Source organism: Sorex fumeus, unplaced genomic scaffold (assembly GCF_029834395.1).
Source record: "Sorex fumeus unplaced genomic scaffold, SorFum_2.1 ptg000044l, whole genome shotgun sequence".
Taxonomy (NCBI): Eukaryota; Metazoa; Chordata; class Mammalia; order Eulipotyphla; family Soricidae; genus Sorex; species Sorex fumeus.
The window spans coordinates 63562107-63587753 of record NW_026606101.1 but is presented as its reverse complement, the minus strand read 5'-3'; the positions used below and the strand labels follow the sequence as shown (position 1 = coordinate 63587753).

The following is a 25647-nucleotide window of genomic DNA, read 5'->3' as shown; positions in this document are numbered from 1 at the left end:
GGGAGAAGAGATTAACAGAAACTTCCTCAAAGAAGAAATACACATGGTCAAAAGGCATATGAAAAATTTTTCTATATAAATAATCTTCAGGAAAAAAACACAAACACTATCCTCCCATTGTTCATTGATTTGCTTGAGCGGACCCAGTAACATCTCCATTTTGAGACTTGTTGTTACTGTGTTTGGCATATTGAATACATCATGGGTAGCTTGCCAGGCTTTGCCACGCAGGCAAAATACTCTCAGTAGCTTGCCAGGCTCTCAGAGAGGGGCGGAGGAATCGAACCTGGCTCGGCCAGGCTGGCTGCTCACAAGGCAAACACCCTACCCACTGTGCTACTTCTCCAGCCCGATCTTCAGGAAAATGCAAATCAAAACAACTCCGAGATACCACCTCACACCAAAGAAAGTAGCACTCATCACAAAGAACAAAAACAACCAGTAATGGTGTAGATGTGAGGGGAAAGGGAGCCTCATTCACTGCTGGTGGGAATGTTGACTCGTCCATTTTTTTTGGAAAAAAATATGAACATTCTTAGGAACTGAGCTTCCATTCTACCCAGCAATTCTGCTCCTGGAAATATACCCTAACAGGACCAAAACGCAATCCATAAAAGGTACCTGCACACCTTTGTTCATTGTAGCACTATTTACAGCAGTCAAAATCTGGAAGCAACCCAGTGCCCAAGAACAGACAAGTGGGTAAAGAAGCTATGGTATATCTACACAGTGGAATACTATGAGGCTGTAGAAAAAATGAAGTAATGAAATTTGCTGGTACATGGATCAACATGGAGCATATCATGCTAAGTGAAATGAGTCAGAGGAAAAGGGTCAAATGTAGAATGATTACAGTCACTTTCAATATATAAAGAAACATAGTATAAGAATAATACCCAAAACAACATAAACAAAGGCCAGATTTAGTAGAAAGCTAGCCACAATGGAGGGAGGGTGGTTAGGTCAGAGAAGGGACCACTATGACAATGAGAGCGGGAAGTGATCACTGAACAAGAACTGGATGCTGAAAGGAGGTTAAATTATTTGCATAAAACCCTTCAGTAACAGTATTGCAAACCACAGTGCTGAAAAAGAAAATTGAAAAGTGTCTGCCAAAGAAGCAGGCTGAGGGGCATGAGGGACACTAGGCTCATGTGTGGAGGGAAGTGGACACTGGTGAAGGAATGGGTACTCAAACACTATATGACTGAAACTCAATCATGAACAATTTTACAACTTTTTTTCTCACAATGTTTTTTTTAACAGAAATTTTTAAAAAGAAAACTTAGGGTTGAAAATAGTAAAAGGAAGCAACATAATAAATTGGGCTAAAGAGTAGAGGCAAGTTTTTGTGGCAAATCCTAAGTACAAATACTGTCACTGTCTGTATTGTCCTCCCGTTGTTCGAGTTGATCGAGTGGGCCCAGTAACATCTCTATCATGAGACTTGTTGTTACTGTGTTTGGCATGTGCAGGTGATATACTTTCGGTAGCTTGCCCGGCTCTCTGAGAGGGGCGGAGGAATCAAACTCGGTTGGGCCGGCCGACTCCATGCAAGGCAAATGCCCTACCGCTGTGCTAGGAAGTTCAATGTTTTTATTTTTTGGCATGTCAATTAATTGCATCTCTAAAAGCATAGAAATTCTTAGCTTACAGTGAAAAATGAAATGCAGGGCCACAGATGTGAAAGATAATAAAAAAAGATTCCAAGTCAGAAAGTAACTCTCTGGAAATCAAATGAGATTGAAGGAGACAGGAGCCCCTTACTATGCAAGTCATGTCCAATAAAGCAACATGAAAGGAGGGAATACTTAATAAATTGAAATCAATATTCACACATATTTATTAAACATTACTATGCATATATTAATTTTAAGCTTTTTTTTTGGCAGGGGGCACACTCAGTGCTGCTCAGGGCTAACTCCTAGCTCTGTGCTCAGGAATTACTCCTGGTGAAGTTTAAGAACTACTCCTGGTGAAGTTTAAGAACCATAAGGGATGCCCAGGATCAAACCAAGATCAGCCATGTACAAGGTAACAGCCCTATCTGTTGTACAATTGCTCCAGCCCAAGAGGTAACACAGTCTAAGAACTATAGATTAATTCCTAGTCCACTTATCAAACTTCCATGATTGTATCTATAGCTAAAATATTTCCCCATTTTTTAACTTTTTAGAACCCAGAGTCTAGAATTTTTGCCCTATTTTTGTCTTCTGACTCCTTTCTCAATCTGGAATAAATGCACAAGATAAAATAAATTATTAGAAAGGCATCCAATTAGAAGGAATATATACAGTTATTCTTCTATCCACACAGCCCTGAGAGTCTATGGATATAATTTAAGATCATTTGTGTGGGGAATGACTCTTCTAATACGTTCAAAGTTTTTCCTTACAGGAAACAGTTTACAGAAAAGTTTGACAAACCCAAATATTAAGAGTAAAGAATTCTGCTCAAGATCAGTGACGGATGAAAACAAAAAACTACAAAGAGAAATGTGACCTTGAATTTCTGCCCAAACTCATGGTGTAGCTCTTAAATCCTACATTAAGGAATTACTCAGAACTGTCTTGGCTCCAACTCTGTAGAAAAAGCATTTCTGCATTCTGATGGCAAGTGTAAAAAGGCAGCAGTAGGAAAAAGGAAGTCTGAGATGAGACCGGACTTGAGTACTAATTCTCTAGTTTTCTGTCACTAACTAGTTGGCCAAATCACTCAGCTCTGAGCTAAAACTTCATGGCCCTAATGATAAAATTGAGTTCCACCATCTCTGGAGCTTCTTCAAACTCTCAAATATTAGGACTATATAAGACAATCATTTCTCTGGAAAGAAATATGAATGACATTTCTTTTTCCCATAAACTTTATGAAAATATCTTCTTAAAGGAGAATATATAGAAGTTTCAGAAATACCTTAAGAAAATCACTTCAAGAGGCCAGAAAAAGTAGAACAATTGCTGTGCATTTGGCTGACCCTGCTTCGATCCCTGGCACTTCATATGGTCCCCAAAGTTCTGTGAGGAGTGATCTCTGTGTACAAAGCCAGGAGTAAGCCTTTGGCACAGCTGGGTGAGGGACAAATCCTCCATCCAAAAAAAGAGAAAAAAAAAGAAGTAAAATCACTTCACCACAAAATTTCAATAGATTTGGAAGTTACTTTCAGAGACATGTACGACATGTACCACTTTACAAATCCTAGTGATCAGGTGAGAAAAACCAAAGTTCAGAAAAGCAGAGAGAATTATTTGAGGTCACTGAAGTGACATTATGTTATTACTACCATCTAGCACAAGCAGGATTTTAGAATTGGCATTAGTAGTAAAAGCCAGCTCATCAGTTCACCGGGAGACAGAAATAAACTCAAATAAGCTGAGCCATAGGATAAGAACTGTACAAAGAAGCAGGTGACTAAGGCAATGATACACAGAAGCAGCTTTTATACCTCGGGCAGGGGCAAAGCTGAAACACTGCAATCTCGCTGATAACAGTCCCCACTTCCCTTAAATATATTACCCATAAAGTCTCTCTAAAATAACAATAATAAACCAAGAATAGCTATTTTATATAGATAAGAGGGAATGTATAGATGAACTCTAATAAAACAAAACCAAAGTTCAGTACTTGGATTGATAACAAAATTTTAAAAGGACAAAACTATCTTGTCAAGCAAATCTAAAAATAATCTAAAATCACTTGTTAGGAATTTTCAGTTTTAAAGAAAGAATGATGCAGAATAACTTTGACCTACTTCCTATAGGGAGTCATGAAATACTGTAACCTCTTAACTAGCATTACTTTTTACAAACACCACTACCTTCAGATTATGTAATTATAGTAATTCATTAGTTTAAAAGTGACAAGTTTGATCATAATGCTCCAAAGGAGGGGGGAGAAGGGAGAGGGAGAGGGAGAGAGATGGGGGGCGGGGGGAATAGAAAATGTCTGCCATAGATAGATAGGCGGGGGGGGGGGGGGGGTAGTAGGAGGGGAAACTGGGGGAATTGGTGGTGGGAAATATACACTGGTAGAAGGATGTGTTAGAACACTTTATGACTGAAACTGGGTCATGACCAGCTTTGTAACTCTGTATTTCAAGGTGATTCAATTTTTAAAAAGTTACAAGTTTGGGCTGGAGCGATAGCACAGCGGGTAGGGCGTTCACCTTACAAGCGGCCAACATGGCCGACCCGAGTTCGATTCCTCCGCCCCTCTCGGAGAGCCCGGCAAGCTACCGAGAGTATTCGATATGCCAGACACAGTAACAACAAAGTCTCCAATGGAGACGTTACTGGGCCCGCTCGAGCAAATCGACGATCAACGGGAGGGCCTTTACCTTTACCTTTACCTTACAAGTTTGGGCTAGGTGGATGACTCAAAAAACTGCAGGGATACTTTATATATTTCAAGATCCATCCTTACTACCTCTTGGTTCCCTGCAGCAAATCCTAAAGGAAATAGCCCCAAACACTCGAGTGAGGTCCAAACCCTCCCAAAATTCACATGTTCGTTTCCATAGCACTGTCCAAGTAAATAGATTAATTTTTGATGCAAATCATTAAAAACTGTAAAGTTGTTTAGGGTTTTAATTCAATCAAGATTCCAACTTTAAGTTCAATTCATCAACAAATGCATTCCAAGTGCTTTCTATACCTGTACTGTGATGTGATGTTGTCTAGCCGAGGACACACACCAGCAAAGTAAGCACACCCTTTCTCCAATCCCCACTACACACATTAATCCTATCTTATAGTTATGGCTTTCATAGCCTTCCCCCACACACTCCCCCCCCCCACTCCTCCACCCCCACACACACATACACTAATTCTCTGGGAGTTGACACAGCCTTTCAAAAATCTTCTAGACTAGAGGTTATAATCTGTTTGGCAGCACCGTATTTCACCTCCACCAGGAATTCTCAGAGATAGCAGTGCCATCTTCTGGTAGAAAAGGCACAACTTGTTCTGTGGAAACCTGAGGGTGACAGAAGTCAAGGACCTAAAGAATAGCAGCCTATTTTTATGACTTTGTAAGCCTTTCTTTTCTAGAACATGTAAAAGCATAACTGAGACATGGAATCTCCACACAGGGATTCTGGTAGTCAAATCAATAATAGGGTAGGGCCTCTGGAAGGACAGGGACTGTAGAAGCCAATAAGATAGCCTTGTCTAGAAATATCTCCTCCTTAAGGCATCCAAGGTAAGCATCAGAGCCTCACTGAATTAAATACTTCCAGGCTTTCCTTTTTCTACAATGCTTTGGACAATATTAATTCACAGAGACAGTATCTGAGTCAGGTAATCAGATTATAACACTCATCCTAAGGAAAAGGTTCAGACCCCTGTGAACATGAACAATGTGACACTGATCCTGCTGAAAGGACACTACTGCTTAGGCATGCGGTCGGACTCTAATCTCTCCCACTCTCCACTCTCCATCCAGTATTTGACCCAGGGGACAGAAATGACGAAAGGGAAGTGATTTTGTTATTGCTTTGAAAGCAATACTAGTGGGATTTCATTGAATCAGAGATTAAACCCTTGTCCTGTAGGTCACTGAAACACATTGCTTCCCTTTAGATAAACTAAGCCTGCCAATCTTCCACTACCCCCCCGCCCCGTGGAACCGATTATTTCTCAATCCTTCCAAAACTCCTGAGTCCCTTCCATAACTTAAACATCAATGCCTTTTACATAACAAAAATAACATTTTCTCTAAATTTAAAAACATAAACCTTTTCAAACTATATCCCTGTCCTCAGAATTCCTTCTACTTCCCCATAGCATACCAGCTAGAAAACAAATAACTGATAGCCTTTTTTTTAATCACCATTAATTTTCTGATGTTCCCATCTGTATTTCATTTTACTAAGGTCATTTGTTACTTTTCCAACAAGCTTTACACCAACTTCCTCTTTAAGTCACTTCTGAAAACCACAAAAGTTTATGTGCTTGTAGCATTTGTAATGATAAGTGTGGGCTCTGATTTTCCCTAACAAATTTGTTACTTCTTCAGTCTGTCTTAAACAGTCAACTGATTTCATTCGTTTGTAAGTCTAGACATTTCACAAATGGGAGAGATATCTCCTATGTTTGAAAAATAACACCGTGCCCAAAAGAAACAACATTTTGTGCAAGCGGTAAGAGTAAGGACTTTGAAGTGCAGATGTCTCCACACTTAAGAGAATTTTCTATCTCCTCTCAGAAAAAGTTCTAAGTGGATTTCAGTGGTACTCCAAATACAGTAAAATTCTTCCTAGTGAGTAGACAATTATCAGACATATCCAACACACTGAGGAGTGGAAAATGTAATACACTTTTTTGTATCTATTATAAGACAGTACATGTGCCTTGCAAATCTAGAGAAACGAGAGAAAGGTTTGAAGACACCTCATATACACTCACCCATTTAAGTGTGACTTAAAGGACACATTTCCCTTCTCAAGTCACATATACATAACTTTTGATGCCCAAATGAACTTAATACTAGCACTTTTCAAATAAAGGTCTGAACAAGTGTAATCCAGACTCCGCATTCCCTTCTTCCTACAATCCGTTCCATTAACATGCTAAAAATAACTATTCCTTTAGATAGCCCAAGAGGGGGGGAAAAAAGGTCCCAGTTGATAGAGATTCCAGATCCTCCCCGCGTCTTCCCCGCCCCCCAGACCCCCAAATCCTAGCTTCTTGAGGAAGAATCACACTGTGATAATCTGGTCCGCAGTTCACTGCAGGCATTTTCCTCCTCAGTCTCCCAGCCACTGGCTTCTCTGTAGCTGTAATTCCTTATTGTAGCCTCTCGGTAGATCTGCTCCACCAGTTTCCAACGGCTCGGTTTTTTTTTTAATCAATAATAATAATAATAGTAATTTTTTTCCTCCTCTGAACGCATCTCTGGCTCCCGGGGCAGGCTCGCTGGTGGATTTCGGTGCAAGTCCGGGCGCGGGCTCGCGTGCAGTCCCCGGGCGCCGCTCCCCGCCGCAGCCGGGCTCGGCCGGCGGGTCGGGTCCCCCACCCCCCGCGCGGCTGCCCGGAGCGTTCGGCTGCGCTCCCCGCGCCGGGGCACTCCTCTCCCTCCCGCTCGGTCACAGTGACACCACACCTTTCGCCCCTCTCTCTCGTGTGTGACAGGTGCCAGGGCGTAAAAGCCATCCTCTGACCGGCCCCCGCCCGGACTCCCTCAGAACCTCCATCCGGGCAGGGGGCCGGTGCCCACACTCCTCCCCGCGAGAGAAACAAAGGCGGAGTCACCGCGGCCAGGTGGGCAACTCCCCCTCGGGCGAGGAGGTCGGAAAGGGAAACCGAGGCACCCGAAGCGGAGGGAGTGACTGAGTCCCAGTCGGCAACCTCCTCCCCGAGCGGGCACCCCGGCGCGGACGATCCGCATCCCCGTCGGCGGCTGGTCCCCAGCTGCCCACCCGGCCCGTCCGCACCCGGCGGCCGGCGGCGAGGAGGAGGGCTGCCCGGCGGCGGCGCCTACCTGAGCAGCTGCGTTCCCGCTTCCTCCGACGGCTCTGGAGAAAGCCCCGCCGCTCGCGCACGCGCGCCTCGCGCCCCCGCGCACTCCCCTCCGACTGGGCTCCGGCCCGCCCCGGCCCTGTCCGTCAGCGTCCGCGCCAGCCAATCCGGTCACACCGGGGGCCCCGTCCCGTGACCAGACCAGCCAATCAGCAAGCTGCCCCTCGGCAGCACCCATTCGGCGGTCCCTGGAGGTTCGGTTGCTACCGGGCGGAGGAGCGGGCGCCAGGTGGGCACAAAGGGCTGAGTCTGGCTTTCGAAGCTGATTGGTTTTCAGTCGATCGAGAACTAGAGCAACTGATGTCTCAAACTAAAGACGAAGAGGGCGGTCGTGCGGGTTTCTTCGGAAAAAGCGGCTTCTGAGGCAGTGAGTCTGCGCTGGGAACCTGAGCTGCTGCCTTTCCCGCACGCTTCAGGTGGTGCCGGTGGTCTGAGGAAATGACGGTTTGGAACTCCGACTCCACGCTACCTGAAAGTTTGGCGACCTGTTCTCCTTCCTCCCTTGATGGAACGCATGTCAGTAACTGCTATGACCCGGAGCTTGCCCCGGGTTTGAGTGCCAGAGTTGAGGGAAGGTGTGTTCGATTCCCTTAGTCTGCCAACTTGTGAGTTTGGAATATGAAAACGACGTGTGTGGACAGAATGTTCGTTGCAGAGAACACTCGGACTGAAGCCTTCAGAAGTACCGCGCCTGTGGTCCAAGTAGTACTGTACTTAGGGTATATGGTTCGGCTTAGGATATATTTTTTAAATTACAAACAACAAAATACAGCCACGGATTCAGTTTCTTAAAAATAAATAAAATAAAATAAAGCTATCCTCTAAGATCTTCCAAAAAAATGCAACAGAATCACCTGGGGTACTTGTTGAAATGCAGATTTCCAGGCACCACAGTAGAACCTCCTTATCCTTTTTCATGGAACTGGGGAAGTTATTGTTGCACATACTATTTCTATGGAGTGATATTTGCTATAGTGCAGTATGACCTGGTTTTGTTACTTTTGCAGTGCCAGGGATCAAACCCAGGACTCACATGCAAGTAAAGTGCTCAACACCCAAGTTGTCTACCCAGTTCTAATGACCTAGTTTTTACCTGAATCAGTAAGGCCCAATCAAAACACTCTGCCTCAAGATTCAATGGCAAGAAGCTTTCTCTCTTTATGTTCCTCAATATAATTTATGGTTTCAAATCTGATATCAAGGTCTCTAACACATTTTGAATTGACTTGTGGATGGTGTGAGTAAGGGATCTGAGTTCATTTTTTGCATGTGACTAACCATTTTTACCACCACCATTTGTTGAAGAGGCTTTCCTTCCCCCACCTCATATTCTGTTCCTTTGTCAAAGATTAGATGTTTCTGAGGATCTGTTTCTGGATTCTCAATTCTATTCCATTGGTCTGAGAATCTTTCCTTTTTCTAGTACCACACTGTTTGATTACTGTAACTTTATAGTATTCTTTAAAGTTAGGAAAAAAGAACCTTCCTATCTTCTTTGTTCCTAGGGTTTTCTTTAAAAAAAAATAAAACTATGCTCAAGGTTTTGGTACTCCTTATAAAATTCAGCAGCATTTGATCTGTCTTTCAAGACTATTATGAGTATTTTTTTAGGGACTGCATTGCATTTGTATAGTGCTTTGGGCACAATCATCATTTTGAAAATTTTAATTCTTCCAATGAACAGGATGTGTGTTTTCATTTCCTATTTTTTCCTAGTAGTGATTTATACTTTTCTTCATATGTCTGTCACCTCTTATGTTAAGCTGATCCTAAGGTACTTGATTTTTTTTTCTTTTTGGGTCACATCCAGCAATGCACAGGGGTTACTCCTGGCTATGCACTCAGGAATTACCCCAGGCAGTGCTCAGGGAACCATATGGGATGCTGGGAATTGAATCCGGTCAGCCGCATGCAAGGCAAACGCCCTACCCACTGTGCTATTGCTCCAGCCCCAGGTACTTGATTTTCTGAGACACAATCATAAATGGTATTGTTAAATTAAGTTCTCTATCTCTTCTATTTCATTATTGCATATGGAAATGCCATAATTTCTTCTTGTTGACTTTTGTAGGCTCTCATGTTACTTTACAAGTCTATTATTTCTAAGAGATTATTTTAGAGTCTTCAGGGTTTTCTAGACATGTTATCATACCATCTGCAAATAGTGATAGATTAATTTCTGTTTTTAGTTTGGATCCCCTTAATGTTTCTTTCTTGCCTAATTGTTATGGCAAGGACCTCCAATGCTATATTGAATAATATGGTTGAAAGTAGACAACCTTGTCTTATGCCTAATCTTAGAGGGAAAACTTTCATTGGTTTTCCATTGAGTATCATGTTAGCTGTGTAGTCATGGTAAGTGACTTTTAGTATATTGAGACAAGTTCTTTCAGTTCCCAGTTTATTGAGTTTTTTTTATGTATTGGTATTGAATCTTGTCAAATTCTTTCTCTGTATCTCTTGGTATGATAATTTTATATTTATTTTTCCTTGTATTTATATGATGTACTACTTTGAGTGACTTGCATATATTAAACCATTTTTACATGCCTAGGATGAACCCTACTTGATCATGGTAGATGACATCTAAATGTATTATTAAATTCAGTTTGACAATATTTTACTGAGAATCTTTGCATCTATGTTCATCAAGGATAGAGTTCTACAGATTTTTAATGATTTCTGCTATAGTGATTACTGTCTGCTTTTGGTATAGAGGTAATGTTTACCTCAGAAATTTTTCAGGAGATTACTGTTTCTTCAATTTTCTGGAAAAGACTGAGAAGAATGGGAGGTAGCCTTCTTTAAATATTCAGAAAAACATCTTAGTAAACCCATTTGGTCCTGGGATTTTGCTTTTTGGGAGACTTTTAAATTATTGTTTCAATTTCCCTGATATTAATTGACCTTTTTTAGGTGCTCTGTTTACTTGATTCAGTGTTGGAGTATTTAGGAGTTCAGAAGTTATCTGTTCTAGTTAACTTGCCCATTGGCCAAACAGATGGGCACAGAGATAAACAAATGGAATGAAACAGAAGCTCCTGCACCACAAAAGAGATGACTAGAATATAAAGACATCCACAAACTAGGAGAAAGTATTTGCCCACCACTTTTCTGACAAAAAGGTTAATACAAAGATATATGAAGCACTGGTAGAATTTAACAAGAAAAAGGAAATCAAGTTCATAAAAAAAAAAAATGAGGGAAGAGATGAACAGAAACTTTCCCAAAGAAGACATACAGATAAATGGCTAAAAGTTATATGGGGGGGGGGGGGGGAACATCCATATCACTTATCATCAGGAAAATGCAAATCCAAACAATTTGAGATACCATCTTACACCAATGAGACTGGCAGACATCACAAAGAACAAAAACAATGGGTGTTGGTGGTGACAGAAGTGGAGAGAGGAATCCTCATCCTCTATTGGTGGGAATGTCAATGATCCAATCTTTTTGAAAAACAATATGGACACTTATCAGAGTTTCCATATGAACACCCAACAATTCCACTTCTTGGCATCTAACTCAAGGGACAAAATCTTTCCAGAAAATACATTTCTGCTCCTATGTTCATTGCAGCATTATTCACAATAGCCAGTATCTGAAATAACCCAAGAGTTCAAAAACAGATGCCTGGATAAAGAAACTATGGTTTATATACACAATAGAATACTACTCAGCTATAAGAAAAGTTAATTTACATAATCGCTTAATTGACTGTCCCATGATTGGATCTGGAGAGTATCATGCACAAGAAGGTCAGAGGAAAAGGGTCAGTTACAGAATGATTTCTCTCAGATGTGCTATATAAAGAAATATAGTAAGAAAATAACAAATGCCTAGAGGCAACAGAAACTAAGAACTGGCCTTCAGTAAAAAGTTTATCATGACCAGGAGAAGAACACTGGGGCAATTCCAGTGGAGGGTGTGGTGCTGGGATGTTTTATGCATGAAATTCTAACATTAATAGTATTGTAAATTACCGGTCTAAAATTTGGAAAAAGAAAGTTTTAAAAAATGCTCTACGACAGCAGCTGTCTTGCTTGAAAGTTAATTTATTTGCCACAACAGAAATATGGAATCCTGCTGTGTTAGCCTGCAAACTAACTTCTCTCCTATGACACTTTTTAAAATATATTTCACAGCATTTAAAATGGAAAGAAATTTTCTCACTCTGTAAACTTGTAGTTTTATCTATTGGGTAAATTAAGGACAATTTTCACTGAAAGGTAACCAGCAATAATGATACAAAATTTAAACAAAAATAATTCTTTTTATTACAAAGGTAATTTAAAAAATAAGAAAGAGATTCTTGCCTGAGCATAAGAATTTGGGGGAAAAAAACACCCAAGCAGTCATTTATTTTCTGCTTTTCAGTCTGTTTTTTTCTAGAGAATGAATATGTTGGTACCTGATATAAATCCAAAATTAGCTTGAGCAAACATTCCGCTCAACCAGTCTCCAAAATATGCCTAGCAATATATTTAGTTTCATTTGAAAAGTGATCAGAAATAAAACAGTGGCTCCAAAAACTCACACACAGCTCCATTTTGATCAGATACCCCCATAGACTATAATCATTAATTATATTTTTATTACTATAGCACTAAGTAGGTCTGGAGCAATAGCATAGCGGTAGGGCCTTTCACACAGCTGACATGACTGACTCGAGTTTGATTCCTCCTCCCCTCTCAGAGAGCCTGGCAAGCTACTGAGAGTATCTCACCTGCACGGCAAAACCTGGCAAGCTACCCGTGACATATTCGATATGTCAAACACAGTAGCAAGTCTCACAATGTTACTGGACCTGCTCAAGCAAATCGATGAACAACAGGAGGACAGTGACAGTGACAGCACTAAGTAGCTCCTTCAGATTGAGTATAGTCATGATTATTCACAGATAAGCCAAGATCCTAGTCTGTTTATTATATAAGTTTACCAGAACATTTTTATATCTATATATCTGTGTTTTAATAGTTGGTACCCTTTTTGTTTCTATGGTGGTCTATGCCAAATAGACCAAATTGATATGCCAAATCCAGTAATAAATGGATGTCATTCCCCTAACCCTGAATATGGCAGAGTCGAGAAGGATATGGAAGGAAAGGCTGATAAAATACCAAAGCAGAAGTAGGCTGCCAAAACAAAGAAAAACAAAAATGATTGTCTGTACTTTTAATGCTCATACGCTGGCATCTACTGCATCCATTGAAGACCTTATGGTACAAGTGCAAAAGATCAAGTACGACATCATTGGTCTGACCGAAACGAGAAGACATCAATCACATCATGCCGTTTTCGACACTGGAGAAGAACTGTTCCTTGGAACATGTGATAAAAGAGGCGTCGGTGGTGTCGGTATCCTTGTCAACACAAACTTAGCCACGAGCATTGATTCATTCGAATGCCTAACAACCCGAATCGGACGATTACACTTGAATAGATGTGGCTCACTACTGGCAGTTTCTATCTTTGTTGTCTATGCACCAACATCCAGTTATGGTGAAAGAGAAACTGAGAAGTTCTACATGGAGCTGGAGAAGTTCTATAAAGAAGATCACACCTTCTACAAGATCATTGTCGGTGATTTTAATGCCAAGATAGGACCAAGAAGATCAGTCGATGAACACCACATCGGGACCCATGGCCTAGAATGGAACAAACAGGGTGACAGACTGTCTGAGATCATCATGTCAACCAAAACCTTCCACGGTAACTCACAGTTCCAAAAGGCTGAATCTAAACGTTGGACATGGGAACCTCCCGATGGACGGTTCCACAATGAAATAGACCACATCATATTCAATCGGCGGTTTTGCCTAACCGATATTGCTGTTGTCCCAAAATTCCAAACGGGATCAGACCACCATCTTCTTCGTGCAAAATTCTACCTCACAGAACGAGGAAAAAAGAATGCAAGGTTTAAGAAGAGGACTCCCAGAACGACCACCAACTGGGAGCTCTTTGGCTCTGTTGCGGCAACATGGGAAGATGCCGTCATTGACAACATTGATGAGGAATACGATCGAATGATTCAACACCTCCATGATTGTGCGAGGAATGCCAAGAGAGAGATAACCACAAAAAAACCGCCTTTCTTCGAACACTCTTGAACTTATTCACCAACGTGGCTTGGCACATGCCTCAGGCAACCACAAGCGAACATCTGAACTGGCAAAACAGTACAGAGAAGCCATCAAGGATGACCTCAAAAACAGGAGAGCAGCAGTACTGGTAGATGCGGCAGAAGCTGGGAAAAGCATTCGTAAAGCCCGCCTGTCCTTCACCAACTACAAAACCAAGATGACTGCCCTCCGACATCATGATGGATCTATCACATCTTCCAGAAGGGCAATGGAGAAGATTATTCATGACTTCTACTCAGATCTCTTTAATAACCACGTCCACTTGCCCACATACCACATACCACATGATGGATATGTCGTTCCCAATGTTCTCCCTTCCGAAATCCAATATGCCATCTCGTCGGTAAAGAAACAAAGAGCACCTGGCCCAGACAAGATCAGACCTGAACACCTGAAGAACTTACCATCAGTACTCATCAATACATTGGCTCAGCTCTTCACACGCTACCTGTCTGAATGCATGGTTCCATCCCAATGGAAAACCAGCAGGACTATACTACTATACAAGAAGGGAGACATCCATGACATTGGCAACTATCGCCCAATCTGCCTATTGTCTGTCGTCTACAAACTGTTCACTCGAGTCATCCTGAATAGGATTAGCAGAACACTAGATGAAGGACAACCATGTGAACAAGCCGGATTCCGAAAAGGATTCAGTACCATCGACCATATCCACACGATTACTAAGCTCATTGAGGTTTCTCGGGAGTTCAAGATACCGCTCTGTCTAACGTTCATTGATTTAAAGAAGGCCTTTGATTCTGTTGAGACGGAAGCGGTCATGGAAGCCCTAGCCAATCAGGGCGTACAAACTCAATACATCAGGATCCTTCGTGAGCTCTATTGCGGATTCACTACCAAGATCTTACCATTCTACAAAGAAGTTAATCATCCATATCAAGAGAGGGGTTCGGCAGGGTGATACCATTTCACCAAAACTCTTCAATGCCACCCTCGAGAACATCATGCGACAATTGGAATGGGAATGCATGGGAGTGAAGATAGATGGTCAGCAACTACACCACCTCCACTTTGCTGATGACATCGTTCTAATAACACCAAACATCAGCCAAGCGGCACAAATGCTGAACGACTTTAACCGTGAATGTGGAAAGGTCGGACTACAGCTGAATCTTAGGAAGACAATGTTTATGAGAAACACCCTTGTTCCTGACGCCCCATTCGCTCTCAACAGAACCACCATCTCCGAATGCAACAGTTATATATACCTAGGTCGAGAAATCAACATGATGAATGACCTGGCACCTGAGTTGCGCAGGAGGAAGAGAGCGGCTTGGAATGCCTTCAAGAAGTTGAAGAAATAACTAAAAGAACAAAGAACCTCCAGCTACGAGCACATCTCTTTGATTCCACTGTTCTTCCTGCATTAGCATATGCCTCAGAGACCTGGACCCTACGAAAACAGGATGAGAACGCTATCCGGGTCTCTCAAAGAGGAATCGAAAGAGCTATGCTTGGAATATCACGATTCACTCAAATGAGAGAATCCGGAGTTCTGATCTTCGTCAACGCTCAAGAATCAGGGACGCTGTCTCATTTGCCAAGACATCAAAAATGAAATGAGCTGGACACGTAATGAGGTTTACAGACAACTGCTGGACTAGAGCCATTACTGATTGGATTCCACGGAACATCAAAAGATCACGTGGATGCCCACCTACAAGATGGTCAGACTTCTTCGTCAAGACCCTGAATGATCGGTTTGAGGCTCTGCATGTTCCTAGAACGAACAGATACCACTGGGCTACGCTAGCACGCAACCGGGATGAATGGAGACGTTACTGGCACCCGTTCGAGTAAATCGATGAATAACGGGGATTAAGTGATTAAGTGAAGTAATTTTTGTTTCATTTTGCATAATATTCATATTTAACTAGAAACACTAAACATTTACTAGATCGCTTGATCACTTGATATCCCGTTACTCATCAAATTTGCTCGAGCGGGCGCCAGTAATGTAGTGTAGCCCAATGGCATCTGCTCGTTCTAGGAATACGAAGAGCCTCAAACCTATCGTTCAGGGTCTTCATGAAGAAGTCTGACCATCTCATAGGTGGGCGGCCACGCAATCTTTTGACATCCTGTGGAATCCAGTCGGTAATGGCTCTAGTCCAGCGGTCGTCTCCAAATCTCATTACTTGTCCAGCCCATCTGATTTTCGATGCCTTAGCAAACAAGACAGCATCGCTGATTCTTGAGTGTTGACGGAGGTAGGAACTCCAGATTCTTTCTCTCATTTGAGTGAAGCGTGATACTCCAAGCATAGCTCTTTTGATTCCTCTTTGAGAGACCCGAATAGCGTTCTCATCCTGTTTTCATAGGGTGCAGGTCTCTGAGGCGTATGTTGATGCAGGAAGAACAGTGGAATCAAAGATATGTGCCCGGAGCTGGAGGTTCTTCGTCCTCTTAGCTATTTCTTTGACACTCTTAAAGGCGTTCTAAGCTGCTCTCTTCCTCCTGCACAACTTAGGTGAAAGATCATTCGTCATGTTGACTTCTCGACCTAGGTACACATAACTGTTGCATTTGGAGATGTTCGTCCCATTGAGAGTGAATGGAACATCAGGAAAAAGACTATTTCTCATAAACATTGTCTTTGTTATATTCAGCTGTAGTCTGACCTTTCCACACTCACGGTCTAAGTCAGCATTTGTGCCACTTGGCTGATGTTTGGTGTTATTAGAATGATGTCATCAGCAAAGTGCAGGTGGTATAGATGCCGACCATCTATCTTCACTCCCATTCCTTCCCATTCCAGTCATCGCATGACATTCTCGAGGGTGGCACTAAAGAGTTTCAGTGAAATAGTATCACCCTGCTGAATCCCTCTCTTGACACCGATGATCACTTCTTTGTAGAATGGTGAGATCCTGGTAGTGAATCCGTAATACAGCTCACAGAGGATCCTGATATATTGAGTTTGAATGCCCTGATTGGCTAGGGCTTCGATGATCGCTTCTGTCTCAACAGAATCAAAGGCCTTCTTTAAATCAATGAACGTTAGACAGAGCAGCATCTTGAACTCCCGAGAAACCTCAGTGAGCTTGGTTATCGTGTGGATATGGTCGATGGTGCTGAATCCTTTGCAGAACCCGGCTTGCTCTCATGGTTGTACTTCATCAAGTGTTCTGCCAATCCTATTCAGTATGACTTGAGTGAAAAGCTTGTAGATGACAGACAATAGGCAGATCGGGTGATAGTTGCCAATGTCATGGATGTCTCCCTTCTTGTACACTAGTACAGACCTGCTGGTTTTCCAATGGAATGGAACCTTGCATTCAGACAGGTAGCGTGTGAAGAGCCGAGCCAGTGTATTGATGAGTACTGACGGTAGGTTCTTCAGGTGTTCGGGTCTGACCTTGTCTGGGCCAGTGCTCTTCACTTCTTTACCAACGAGATGGCGTGTCGGATTTCGGAAGGGAGAACTTTGGGAACGACATATCCATCCTGAGGAATTTGGTATGTGGGCAGGTGGACGTGGCTATCAGAGAGATCTGAGTAGAAGTCATGGATAATCTTCTCCATTGCCCTTCTGGAAGATGTGATAGATCCATCAGGACTTCGAAGGGCAGTCATCTTGTTCTTGTAGTTGGTGAAGGACAGGCGGGTGTTACGAATGCTTTTCCCGGCTTCTGTCACATCTGTCAGCACTGCTGCTCTTCTCTCTTTGAAGTCTTCCTTGATCGCTTCTCTGCACTGCTTTGCGAGCTCGGACATTTGCTTGTGGTTGCCTGAGGCATGTACCAATCCACGTTGGTGAATAAGCTCAAGAGTTTTCAATGACAGGTGTGTTTTTGTGGTTATCTCTCTCTTGGCATTCCTCACACAATCATGGAGGTGCTGAATCAGTCAATCATATTCCTCGTCAATGTTGTCAACGATGGCATTTTCCCATGTTTCTGTAATAGTGCCAAAGAACTCCCAATTGGTGGCCGTTCTGGGAGTTCTCTTCTTAAACTCTGCAGCCTTTTCTCCCCACTCTGTGAAGTAGGATTTTGCATGAAGGAGATGTTGGTCCGATCCCGTTTGGAATTTTGGGACAACAGCAACATTGGTCAGGCAAGACCGTCGATTGAATATGATGTGGTCAATTTCGTTGTGGAACCGGTCACCGGGAGACTCCCATGTCCAACGTTTAGATTCAGCCTTCTGGAACTGTGAGTTACCATGAATGGTCTTGGTTGACATGATGAACTCAGACAATCTCTCACCCTGTTCGTTCCATTCTAGGTCATGGGTCCCAATGTGGAGTTCTTCGGCTGATCTTCTCAGTCCTATCTTAGCATTAAAATCTCCGACGATGATCTTGTAGAAGGTGTGGTCTTCTTTATAGAACTTCTCCAGCTCCATGTAGAACTTCTCAATTTCTCCTTCATCATAATTGGATGTTGGTGCGTAGACAACGAAGATAGAAACTGCCAGCAGTGAGCCATATCTATTAAGTGTAATCGTCAGATTTGGGTTGTTAGGCATTCGAATGAATCAATGCTCATGGCTAAGTTCATGTTGACAAGGACACTGACACCACCGACGCCTCTTTTGTCACATGTTCCGAGGAACAGTTCTTCTCCAGTGATGTGAAAACAGTGTGATGTGATTGATGCCTTCTCGTCTTGGTCAGACCAATGATGTTGTACTTGATCTTTTGTGCTTGTACCATCAGGTCCTCAATGGATGCATCCGATGCCAGTGTATGTTCATTGAAAGTACAGACAGTCATTTTTGTCTTTTTTCATTTTGGCAGCCTAGTTCGGCTTTGAGATTTTTTTCAGCCTCTCCGTCCACATCCTTCTCAATGCTGCCGTATTGGTGGATCCTTCAGGGTCAAGGTAATAAGACCCATTGTATTTACTGAATTTGACATATCAAATATACCATGGATAGCTTGCCAGGCTCTGCCTTGCGGGTGGGATACTCTCGGTAGCCTGAAAACACAAATAAACTTTACCAGTGTTCCTATTCATGCATATGTGCTGGTATGATACTCTCAATAGCCTGCCAGGTTCTCTGAGAGCGAGAACTAGAGAATAAGAAGTTGTGCGGCCATGAATGCGGCTGTACACTTTCGGGAGCTTGGTGTTATAGTCTCTGAATCCTGGCCGTTGATGGGGTTACACAGCAGTTGGTGGGTGTAACTGTCTAGCTACTGGAAGGTGGGGGAGCTGGGTGGAGGAGGCCCAGTCCCGAACCAAGCAGCCTTGGAGATCTCAGCCCCGGGTTCCGCACACCTGGGTTCCTCTGCCGGTTCCTTCATGTGTGAGGTTCATCCAGGCGTGTGGAGAGTGGTTTCAGCATGGCTTTGGCTGGGTCCTGGAGATCTTCAGCTGTCGGGGCTCTGCTCAGGGCAGAGAGGGAAACTCAACCTGCCTTCCTTCAAGGGGTCCTGGTGAGGACAGCCAGGCATGGGGGCAGGAGACTAGATAATTTGTTTTTCATTTTCACTTCTATCAAAATTTTTTCCAATCTCAAGTGAAAAGTTGTCTTTATTAGTAGTATAGTAGTTGTAATCAATATGTGATTATCAAGAATAATAGTGATATCCCCATACAAATTATTAGGCCCTGAAAAGTATACAAATACATTGTTGAGCTGGTGAGGCACCTGAAGAGGTACCCCTTTACTTTCTTGGCTTAGAGCTTGGCCCTCTGCTTAAAAGCTTCCTTTATCCTTTTCACAGCTGAAAGGTCCTCTGGTCCCTCAGGCCAATTGTCATGATCTGGTATCTGAAATGACTGATTATACAGGGACTGGCCCCCATCCACGTCCACCAACTGTCCAGTGATAAAGGAAGCTGCTGGCGAGAGCAGGAAGCATACCAAGGGAGAGATCTCCTGAGGAACTCCAATTCTTTTAGCTGGGATTTTCTCAAAGTCTCCAAATATGTTATTTGCCAAATGACCATAGTTGTTAAAAGCAGTCTGGGAATAAATTATCCCCAGGGCAACACAGTTGATTCTCACTCCACTGCTAGCCCATTCCATGGCTAAGGTTTTGGTGAGGTTGTAAACACCTTCTCTGGCAGCTCCAGTGTGTAGAATTCCTGGAGATCCATTTTTAGTCAGGACAATGATATTGACAATAGATCCTCCATGCTCCTTCTTCCAGGATTTGTAAACTGCTTTGCATATATAGAAGGTGCCCGTCAGATTGGTTTCAACCACACAATCACAGCGTTCCATCCCTTTGAACTGATGTCTTTGGCGAGAGACATGAACTGGCCTCCTCCATTGTTTAACAAGAAATCAATCCTACCATAAATATCTAAAGTAGATATTTGATTTGACCACACTATTCACCTCTTCTTCTTTATGGATGTTGCACTGTAGAGGAGTGATTTGAATCTGACAATTGGCAGGTAGGTTGGCCTTCATTTCATCTGCAGCAGATTTTAATCTCTCCAATTTACGGGATGCGATCACCACATTACACCCCAGGTATAGGAGCTCGGTCACGATGGCCTTTCCAATGCACGTTCCCCCACCGGTGATGATGGCCACTTTGTTCTGCAGCAAGCCGGCTGCCAGGCAGCTCTTCAAGTGAACCAAAGAGCTCATCGCCATGCAGAGTTCTATTCCAAAGTGTAGGTCTTTGAAGTGCTTAGGAGACTAGATAATTTTGTTAAATAATGTATTATTCTTTACATGTAACTACATATAAGTAATACTGTAAGTACTATAAATATTCATGTTTTTATAAATATTTCATGTTTAAAATTTGTATAGCAATGTGACTGTAGACCTTATGCAAATTAAAAAATAAAACATTATAAATATAGTCAAAACCACCATGCACCCCTCTCAACAAGATGAGGTTGCTCAGGGATTCCTCCTGGCTCTGTACTCAGGAAACACTCCTAATGGTGCTCAGGGGACCACACATGATGCCAGGGATTGAGCCTGGGTCAGCTGCATGCAAGGTAAGCGCCATACCCATGTATTATCTTTCCAGCCCCAAGTTTTCTGTTGGGAGTATCAGTTACACATAACAAGCTTAGCCACAAAGGAGATAAAATTGATCATGAGAATGTTTTATAGGAGGAGATATCATATCATATGTATATAATAGAAAGAAAATTTTAAATGAACAAAGTTCATACTGAATATTTGAAAATTCCATACTTAACATCAGGGTTGGAAATTTTATATGATCCAATTCCAATGTTTCACAATTTCAAAGTTGAAATTAGAAAGTGTCGCAATTAGAAGACAGCACAAACAGATAAGAGCAGAGATAAGGAAAGAATCAGATCTTTCATTTGATAAAATTTTACTTGAACTCTACCCGTTTCTAGCGCATTTTATGTAAAGTAAACCATCACTATTCAAACAAAAAGTATTGTGTGATAAATAGAGCTCAAAATACTTGAAGATCAAGAAAGGTTTTCTTTTAAGTGGTGACCAAACCGGAGTTATAATAAGAGTTATGACCAGCAAAACACTTACTATGTTTCAAATCTAGCAGAAACCCATACAAAGCATACAAAGCATAAGATCATGAAACACTGGTAAAGATAGTGTAGTTTAATTTGCCTGGCTGTGCAAGGAGAAGGGTGATAACCAAAAGGAGGGAAGAAAAGATCATAATTCAAAGAGAGAAAATGCGCGATGTATTATTCTTCTCTAATCATAGAGTTCATGCTGTTCTAATAATTCTAAGTAGAAAGGACCTCACCTCAGCTCCAGTAGATAAATCTGTTTGATTTGGTCCTTGGAAGCAAATGGATGAATGATAGCACAGCTTACTTTTCTGCAAAATATAAATAATAGCAAAAGGAGTACTGGTCTCTTAAAGATGTTAGTGAACTGGGGCTGGAGAGAAGTAGGTAGGCACTCACTTTGCACAAGGCTAACCGGGATTCAATTTTTCTGGCACCACATGTGATCCCCCAAGCACCATCAGGATTTATCCCTGACTACAAAGCCAGGAGTAAGCTCTGAGTTTTACCATATTTAAGCGCCCCCCCCCAGAAAAAAAAACTGAAAAAAATTGTTAATGATCTTGATATTCAACAAGATTAGTGTGTATAAATATAAGCTATTGTTCAGTTTTCTTATAATCCTTGATATGATATCAGACTTCTCCACACATTGCTACTGGCTTTCCATTTGCACCCAAGGGAAAACTCCTGGCTCTCCACAGTGCCTGACACAACTGTGACTTAGATCTCTACAACCTACTACCATCATCTATAAAATTTCTTTCCAATGTTAAGAAAGTTATCTATGAATGTTCCATTTAGTTCAACACCAACATATAAAAACTAACTGCTGACATACCTCAATATTTTCCTGAAAATGTAAAGATATTTTTATTAATTTGTTCCTTGTACTTATTAATTCTAAAAAATCATATACTTTGAATGTCTTGTCATTATTATTTAATAACAATAGTTTATATATGATTATTCAGACTATATTTCCCAGATTTCTCAACTACCACATTGCCATTCCTCTGCAGAATAATACAATATCCTGTGAAGTACACTGGGACACGTGCCTCCACCCAGCATTTCTTAAAAATTCTCCAGCCTGGTATGACTTTCACGCTTACAGTCATTTCCACTCAGAAAATGAAATTATCTGTACTAAGAACTGAAATAAAAGCTGAGGACACAGAGCTAAAAAAAAATAGACAAGATTGTCCTCTGCTTATCTTTCAATCCCTGACCTCTAGGTTGAGATGCTGTGTTAATGCTGGGGTGGACAATAGACGCCACAATTCCAAGAATTCATGCACTCTGTACACCGTTCCCTTTGCTTCAGATAATTATGTTTGAACGGGAGTCATTCACGTTGAAGAAACAAAAAAAAATGCCTGCAATTGAGAGCACAATAATGCTAACAAGTATCCACATACAAAAACTCAGCTGCTTTGGTCTAAAATGTGGTGAGTTTGAAAATGTAATTTACGTCTGCCTGTCCCCCTCTGTGGCGGCGACATGGTGTCCTGCATTTTTTAGAGCCTAATGAACAGCCAGGTATGTGACTGCGTTGATGAGACACATAGGGCTTCATGGGATGGGGGGTGGAATCGGCCCTGCACCTCGCCATGACAATGCTCCGGGTTGCCACCCTCAGATGCCTCCTTCGGCTTCTGACCGACCATGAACCCAGAGGGACACATACTAATCTCAGAACCCAGGGACTTCTGGCAGTAATCCCTCTAGGTTTTTAATTAAAATATTAGAATTCCAAATTCGCGTGGCCACTATTTTGGCCACACAACATCATATGCTAGTCATAATCAATATTAGAAAACAAATTTTCTAATGATGCCTTTGTGGCAGGTCTGAATGTTGGGGAAAATTCCAAATAACAGTGGTGGGTCTTTTGTCGTAATATTGAATGTGATCAACAGAGAGAGAGAGAGAGAGAGAGAGAGTAAGGTGAAAATCTGCCACACAGGTGGGAGGTGGGTGGGAGGTGGGTATACTGGGGTTCTTGGTGGTGGAAAATGTGCACTGGTGAAGGGACAGGTGTTTGATCATTATATGACTGACTGAGACTTGAACTGAAAGACTTTGTTCCTGTTCTCACGGTGATTCAACAAATAAATAAATAAATATAAAGAATACATCACGGGTAGCTTGCCAGGCTCTGCTGTGCGGGCGAGATACTCTCGGTAGCTTGCCGGGCTCTTTGAGAGGGGAGGAAGAATCAAACTCGGGTCGGCCATGTTGGCTGTGTGCAAGGCAAACGCCCTACCGCTGTGCTATTTCCATTGGGTCAGGAATCTGCTGTTGAGTTTCTTTTATTCTTGAGTTTCTTCAAGGGGTATTTTCTTTAGAAAATACTCCTGCTAGAGTTCAACATATAGTCACCCCCTCACTTAATATTTAGGTATAGCCTGTATCACACTTTTTTTTCTTTTTGGGTCACACCCGACGATGCATAGGAGTTACTCCTGGCTCTGCACTCAGGAGTTACTCCTGGCGGTGCTCAGGGGACCATATGGGATGCTGGGAATCGAACCCAGGTCGACCGTGTGCAAGGCAAACGGACCCACTGTGCTATCTCTCCAGCCCTCTATCACACTCTTTACTTAATCTAAGTCAAGTACTATATGCTACATTATAAGTTAACTTGAAGACTAAGACCAGAAGCCTCAAGTCATAACAAGAGGAACAAAGAAAATCTCTGTTGATTGACATGAGTTAAAATGTCTCCAATATATCTCACCCTACCATCTCCACCCCTCACCAAGCACTTCTATGATCTTGGTCTTGTCCCTCTGTCCCCAGAAATCATAGCTCATAGCTCTTGAAGATGCTGGGGAACCATTCAGTGCTAGAAATTGAACCCCAACTGGACCAGGAGTGGAGATCCTCTGCCCGTTTCCCCCTGTCTCTGGTGACCCAGAGGTCATGTCCATAAACCACCTCTTGCTGGCGCCAGATAATCTCATCATCGGCCACCATTCAGATTGCAGGGCTTTTTCTCCCAGAAGGATGCAACATGATGCCTGCCATAGCCATGCCACCGGACCCCGAGACAGGCTGTTTCACTCAGGGCGCCCCAGAGGGGGGTGGGTGAGAGCCCTCCCTGCCTCAAGGGACCCAGCCCCAGCAGCCAAAAGCCCCCACAACCCAACCGCTGCCATGCTCAAGGCTGCTCTCCACACACTAGGGCCAGCCTAACGCATGAATGAACATATTCCTGGACACTCCATAAGACACTCCCTACCCATTCCTCAAGAATACCACACCACATTTGATGAGGTTCAAATAGTAGGCAACCAATCACAGAGGGAAATATATATATGCATATATACATATTTTCAGATATATATATATATATCAAAGTTCACATCACTCACCCTTTAACAACATTTTAGTGATATCCTAAAGAATGTCCTAATGGCTCCTGCCAAAATAGAACAATCTTCACACTGTTTCCTCTATGGATACTTTTTTGTAGCATTTTCAGTGGTTTTTTATAACAAAAAATACAAAATATATTATTTCAGTTGTGTGTTGGGACAGGGATCAGGGCTTGGGATGGAAACATCCCAAATATGGTCGTGGGAAGGCGTAATGGTGGTGGGATTGGTGTTTGAATATTAAACGTAATTAAATAGTGTGAACTACCTTGTAAAATAAAAAAATTTAAAAAAGAAGAAATTGAACCCAGGCCTCTTACATAAGACATATGTACTCACACCCTTAAGCTATCTCTCTGGTTCCCAAGATTTACCTTCTTACCTGTTACTCGAACAAACTAAGCCCATTTCTCTCTAACTAAAACACTTAGTACCCTCCTCTCTTCACCCATCACCTTATAGGACACTCAGAAATAACCCCATTCCCCACTGAATTCAGATAATTAGTTTCTCAAAGGATTCCTTGTCGAAGAGGAATGTCCCTGGTCAACGCTTCCAAAGCTTACAACAATTATTACTCTTAAATCCAGATTTTTCTCAATCATGTCCCATGAGCCTACTAACCCTCCCTATAAAAAATTATTTCAGAGACTATTTTCTTCCATCTCCCAAGGCTAGTCCATAGCTCTCATTCCAGCTGTACTAGAGAGCACTGCACTGTAGCACTGTCCTCCCGTTGTTCATCGATTTGCTCGAGTGGGCACCAGTAGCATCTCCATTGTGAGACTTCTTGTTACTGTTTTTGGCATATCAAATATGCCATGGGGAGCTTGCCAGGCTCTGCCATGCGGGCGGAATACTCGGTAGCTTGCTGGGCTCTCCGAGAGGGACAGAGGAATCAAACCCGGGTCAGCCACGTGCAAGGCAAATGCCCTACCCGATGAACCATTGTTCCGCCTGTACTAGAGAGAAATTTATTAATTTAAAGAGTTGCTTTAGAGGCTGGAGAGGCAGTACAGCAGCTAGGGTCCTTCCCCAGATGAGCCAGGAGTGATTCCTGAGCTCAGAGCCAGGAGTAAGCCCTTCATTTATATGGAAAAGAGGTTTGATAATTTATGCTACAATTTGTTTTTCTTATTAGT

The 25647-nt window shown here is 42.4% G+C and overlaps 1 protein-coding gene and 1 pseudogene across 1 annotated transcript in view; both read right to left on the bottom strand.

Annotated features, from left to right (window-relative positions):
• The window catches only part of TMEM108 (transmembrane protein 108), a 279595-nt gene extending 272032 nt beyond the window's left edge, over positions 1-7563 (bottom strand). Inside the window, exon 1 of the mRNA XM_056122002.1 lies at positions 7477-7563. The gene's annotated coding sequence lies outside the window, so the exon portion shown is untranslated. The remainder of the gene's footprint in view (positions 1-7476) is intronic.
• Positions 7564-19305: 11742 nt separating this feature from the next.
• On the bottom strand, positions 19306-20255 carry LOC130030604 (peroxisomal trans-2-enoyl-CoA reductase-like; annotated as a pseudogene).
• Positions 20256-25647: the final 5392 nt, after the last annotated feature.